Source organism: Salmo salar, chromosome ssa17 (assembly GCF_905237065.1).
Source record: "Salmo salar chromosome ssa17, Ssal_v3.1, whole genome shotgun sequence".
In the NCBI taxonomy this organism is placed as follows: Eukaryota; Metazoa; Chordata; class Actinopteri; order Salmoniformes; family Salmonidae; genus Salmo; species Salmo salar.
This window is the reverse complement of record NC_059458.1, coordinates 63805129-63810967: the sequence shown is the minus strand read 5'-3', so window position 1 is coordinate 63810967 and position 5839 is coordinate 63805129. Positions and strand designations below refer to the sequence as shown.

The window sequence follows — 5839 nt, the reverse complement described above, 5'->3', positions numbered from 1 at the left end:
TCTCCGCCCACCCGGGGCACCGGGCCATGCAAAACGAAATGGTCCAATCAGAATAGGGCTATAAGGGTTGGGCAAGTGAGTGCTCTTGGGTTGTGTATAGTTAATTGTTCCAGGAAGATAAAGTGCATTTTCAACGTCATTTCTCTGAAGTGAAGCTAAAACACAGTAAATTGTGCATGAGACCAAACTCCCCAGCTCTTTCGAAAACTGTTAGTGAAATTCAGTCTCCTATTTCTTTGGACCTCTTTTAACCACACTAACAGAAAGAACAACACAAATCTTATCCACAAACACATGCAGGTGAGTAGAGATTAACATGGACATTTGAAAATCAGCTCTAAATTAAGTGTATTCTCCTTTTTTTCTGTGCTACAGTAGGCCAACGTTAACTATCAAGAGCTGACTGATTCCAGGAAATGTTTTATGGTTTTACCTTGGTCTCTGTCTAGATATGGCGTCTTCCAGCAGTGTCCTTGCTGAAGAGCAGTTCCTGTGCTCCATCTGTCTGGATGTGTTCACTAAGCCGGTCTCTATTCAATGTGGACACAATTTCTGCATGGCCTGTATCAGGAAGTACTGGGATGGCAATGACATGTGCCAGTGTCCCGTGTGTAAAAAAAAAAAAAAAAAATTTGTTTATAGGAGACCAGATCTACTCATCAATACAAATATTTCTGAGATGGCTGCTCAGTTCAGGAAATCAGTTCAAGTGAAAGCCACCAGCAACTCAGACCAACTGCCAAATCTGGAGAAGTCTGCTGTGACATCTGCACTGGGATGAAGCTCAAGGCCCTGAAGTTCTGTCTGGTGTGTCAGACCTCTTACTGTGAGACTCATCTGGAGCCTCATCAGAGAGTCCCAGCCTTAAAGAGACACAAGCTGATCAACCCTGTGGAAAACCTGGAAGACAGGATGTGTAAGAAGCATGACAGACTCCTGGAGCTGTTCTGTAGGAGTGATCAGACGTGTGTGTGTCAGACCTGCACTGAGGCTCACAACACAGTCCCTCTAGAGGAAGAGTATGGAGAGAAGCTTGCTGAACTGGGGAAGATGATGGCAGCAGTACAGCAGATGATGCATACAAAATCTAGAAAGGTTAAGGAGATCAAACACTCTGTAGAGCTCAGAAAGAGAGTTGCAGAGAGACAGATATTAGACAGTGTGCAGGTATTTGCTGCTCTGGTGCGCTCAATTGAGAAAAGTCAGGCTGAGCTCATTGAGGTGGTCAAAGAGAAGCATAAAAAAGTGGAGAGGCAGGCTGAAAGGCTCATTGAAGAGCTGGAGCAGGAAATGAATGAGCAACAGAGGAGAAGCACTAAGCTGGAGCAGCTCACACACTGAGGACCACCTCCTACAGAGCTTACCATCTCTGCACCCTTCCACCCACCAAGACTGGTCTAAGATCAGTGATCTGTATGTGGGGACTGGGAGGAGAGTTGTGTCCCAACTGGAGGAGACACTGAATAAAGAGATGGATAAAGTCATGAAAGAGGGTGCAGCGCTATGCAAATCAAATAAAAGTTTATTTGTCACGTGCGCCGAATACAACAGGTGAAATGCTTACTTATAGGCTCAAACCAATAGTGCGGGGAAAAAAGGTAGGTATGTGTGGGTAAGTAAAGAAATAAAACAACAGTAAAAAGACATTTGAAAATAACAGTAGCAAGGCTATATACAGACACCGGTTAGTCAGGCTTATTGAGGTAGTATGTACATCTTTATTTTTTTTCTTCCTTTATTTAACTAGGCAAGTCAGTTAAGAACAAATACAATGCAAATAGTCCGGGTAACTATTTGGTTACCTGTTCAGGAGTCTTATGGCTTGGGGGTAAAAACTGTTGAGAAGCCTTTTTGTCCTAGACATTGTCACTTCGGTACCGCTTGCCATGCGGTAGTAGAGAGAACAGTCTGTGGCTGGGGTCTTTGACAATTTTTAGGGCATTCCTCTGACACCGCCTGGTGTAGAGGTCCTGGATGGCAGGCAGCTTTGCCCCAGGTCCGTACGCACTACCCTCTGAAGTGCCTTGCGGTCGGAGGCCAAGCAATTCCCGTACCAGGCAGTGATGCAACCGGTCAGGATGCTCTCGATGTTGCAGCTGTAGAACCTTTTGAGGATTTCAGGACCCATGCCAAATCTTTTTAGTTTCCTGAGGGGGAATAGGCTTTGTTGTGCCCTCTTCACGACTGTCTTGGTGTGTTTGGACCATTGTAGTTTCTGGTTGATGTGGACACCAAGGAATTTGAAGCTCTCAACCTGCTCCACTACAGCCCCGTCGATGAGAATGGGGATGTGCTCGGTGCTCCTTTTCCTGTAGTCCACAATCATCTCCTTAGTCTTGGTTACGTTGAGGGATAGGTTGTTATTCTGGCACCACCCGGCCAGGTCTCTGACCTCCTCCCTATAGGCTGTCTCGTCGGTGATCAGGCCTACCACTGTTGTGTCGTCAGCAAACTTAATGATGGTGTTGGAGTCGTGCCTAGCCATGCAGTCGTGGGTGAACAGGGAGTACAGGAGGGGACAGAGCACGCACCCCTGGGGAGGTCCAGTGTTGAGGATCAGCGTGGCAGATGTGTTGCTACCTACCCTCACCACCTGGGATTGGACCGTCAGGAAGTCCAGGATCCAGTTGCAGAGGGAGGTGTTTAGTCCCAGGTTCCTTAGCTTAGTGATGAGCTTTGAGGGTACTATGATGTTGAACACTGAGCTGTACTCAATGAATAGCGTTCTCACATAGGTGTTCCTTTTGTCCAGGTGGGAAAGGGCAGTGTGGAGTGCAATAGAGATTGCATCATCTGTGGATCTGTTTGGGCGGTATGCATATTGGAGTGGGTCTAGGGTTTCTGGGATAATGGTGTTGATGTGAGCCATTACCAGCCTTTCAAAGCACTTCATGGCTACGGACGTGAGTGCAACGTGTTTGTAGTCTTTTAGGCAGGTTGCCTTTGTGTTGTTGGGCACAGGGACTGTGGTGGTCTGCTTGAAACATGTTGGTATTACAGACTCAATCAGGGACATGTTGAAAATGTCAGTGAAGACACCTGCCAGTTGGTCAGCACATGCCCGGAGCACATGTCCTGGTAATCCATCAGGCCCCGCAGCCTTGTGTATGTTGACCTGTTTAAAGGTCTTACATCGGCTACAGAGAGCGTGATAACACAGTCGTCCGGAACAGCTGATGCTCTCATGCATGCCTCAGTGTTGCTTGCCTCGAAGCGAGCATAGAAGTGATTTAGCTCGTCTGGTAGGCTCGTGTCACTGGGCAGCTCGCGGCTGTGCTTCCCTTTGTAGTCTGTAATAGTTTGCAAGCCCTGCCACATCCGACGAGCGTCGGAGCCGGTGTAATATGATTCAGTCTTAGCCCTGTATTGACACTTTGCCTGTTTGATGGTTCATCGCAGGGCATAGCGGGATTTCTTGTAGGCTTCCGGGTTAGAGTCTCGCACCTTGAAAGCGGCAGCTTTACCCTTTAGCTCAGTGCTAATGTTGCCTGTAATCCATGGCTTCTGGTTGGGGTATGTACGTACAGTCACTGTGGGGACGACGTCCTCGATGCACTTATTGAAAAAAGCCAGTGACTGATGTGGTGTACTCAATGTCATCTGAAGAATCCCGGAACATGTTCCAGTCTGTGTTAGCAAACAGTCCTGCAGTTTAGCATCTGCTTCATCTGACAATTGTTTTATAGACCGAGTCACTGGTGCTTCCTGCTTTAATTTTTGCTTGTAAGCAGGAATCCGAAGGATAGAGTTGTGATCGGATTTACCAAATGGAGGGCGAGGGAGAGCTTTGTACGCATCTCTGTGTGTGGTGTACAGGTGATCTAGAATTGTTTTTCCCTCTGGTTGCACATTTAACATGTTGTGGATGCAGTGGATGTGACTCTGGACCCTGATACAGCAAAACCCTATATCATCCTGTCTACAAGTGGGAAAGAAGTGAGATATCAACAGAAACAACAATATCTCCTTGACAACCCAGAAGTTTTCCACCTGTCCCTATGTCCTTGGAAATAAAGGCGTCTCCTCAGGAAGATTTTACTATGAGGTGACTGTTAAGGGAAAGACTAAGTGGGATTTAGGAGTGGCTAGAGAGTCCATCAACAGGAAGGGAAATATCACACTGAGCCCTAAGGATGGATACTGGACTGTGGCACTGAGGGAGAGGTATAAGTACCTAGCCTGTACCTCCACACCTGTCCTCCTCTCCCTGAGGGAAAAGCTCCAGAAGGTGGGGGTGTTTGTGGATTATGAGGATGGTCAGGTGTCCTTTTATGATGTAGAGGCCAGGTCTCACATCTACTCTTTCACTGGCTGCACCTTCGCTAAGAAACTATATCCATACTTAGGACCTTGTGCTCATTTTGGGGATGAAAACTCTGCTCCTCTGATTATCTCTCCTGTCAATCACACAGACTGAGGATGACGTTTTGACATTGCAGAAGTGTGGCGATGTTGCCAAACATAATGGTATCCTGACAAATACTCAGCATAGACCTTGATTCCATTAAGTTTAAAATACATCACATGAATCACATATTAAAAAAAAAACGCCCTGCAAATATTTTGTTTAATGTTAGATTAAATTGTTCCAGTCTCTTCTATGTGGTCATTTCTTAGATGTACATATACATAAGGTGTATTTATGTAATAATGTCGTGCTGATGTGACTGTATTGTGATTTATTTCATGTAATCTCTGATATCAATGATTTAGCAGCCTCTTCATGGTTACAAGTGCTCTCCTGTCCCCATCGTGCATGGGGACAAAGCTTTACAACACAACACACGACTATATTTGGAAGTGCCTTTCTCGTGTTGTTTGTTCTGTCTTTGTAACACAAAAACTCCTCACATGTCATTACATTTGAAAGAAACACAAAAGCAGTGAGTATGTTTTAAAGTTTATTTATTTCCCCCTGTTTTGACCCTCTAAATTGTTTTGTATTCTTAGGGTAATATTTACATGTTTTTATGTACATGGGAATGGTTGGGACAAACTCATTTCCCTGGTTCCTCACCCCTTTTGTTCATTTATCCCAGACTTTTATACACACTCACACACTGCATGAAAAGGCACATTTACGGGTCTAACATTGTCCCGTACATCTCTGATTACATATACATGTCCGTAAATGTCCACACACAAAAGTGGTCTGTTATCGGATATGTACGGGATGTGTGCAGAGATTTTCGGACTGTGCACTCCCGTGTTTACCCGTAAATACACTTTTTCATGCAGTCAACTCCTCCAGCTACACTTGGAAACCGCCTGGATCCTGTCACTGCTTGCAGACCAGACAGCCAGTATAATAAGGTCGGTGGGGTTTGGACTAGCCAGTATAATAAGGTCGGTGGGGTTTGGACTAGCCAGTATAATAAGGTCGGTGGGGTTTGGACTAGCCAGTATAATAAGGTCGGTGGGGTTTGGACTAGCCAGTATAATAAGGTCGGTGGGGTTTGGACTAGCCAGTATAATAAGGTCGGTGGGGTTTGGACTAGCCAGTATAATAAGGTAGGTGGGGTTTGGACTAGCCAGTATAATAAGGTAGGTGGGGTTTGGACTAGCCAGTATAATAAGGTCGGTGGGGTTTGGACTAGCCAGTATAATAAGGTCGGTGGGGTTTGGACTAGCCAGTATAATAAGGTCGGTGGGGTTTGGACTAGCCAGTATAATAAGGTCGGTGGGGTTTGGACTAGCCAGTATAATAAGGTCGGTGGGGTTTGGACTAGCCAGTATAATAAGGTCGGTGGGGTTTGGACTAGCCAGTATAATAAGGTCGGTGGGGTTTGGACTAGCCAGTATAATAAGGTCGGTGGGGTTTGGACTAGCCAGTATAATA

At 45.8% G+C, this 5839-nt stretch overlaps 1 pseudogene; it reads left to right on the top strand.

Annotated features, from left to right (window-relative positions):
• LOC123728084 (E3 ubiquitin-protein ligase TRIM21-like) lies at positions 1–4476 on the top strand (annotated as a pseudogene).
• The last annotated feature ends 1363 nt before the right edge of the window (positions 4477–5839 follow it).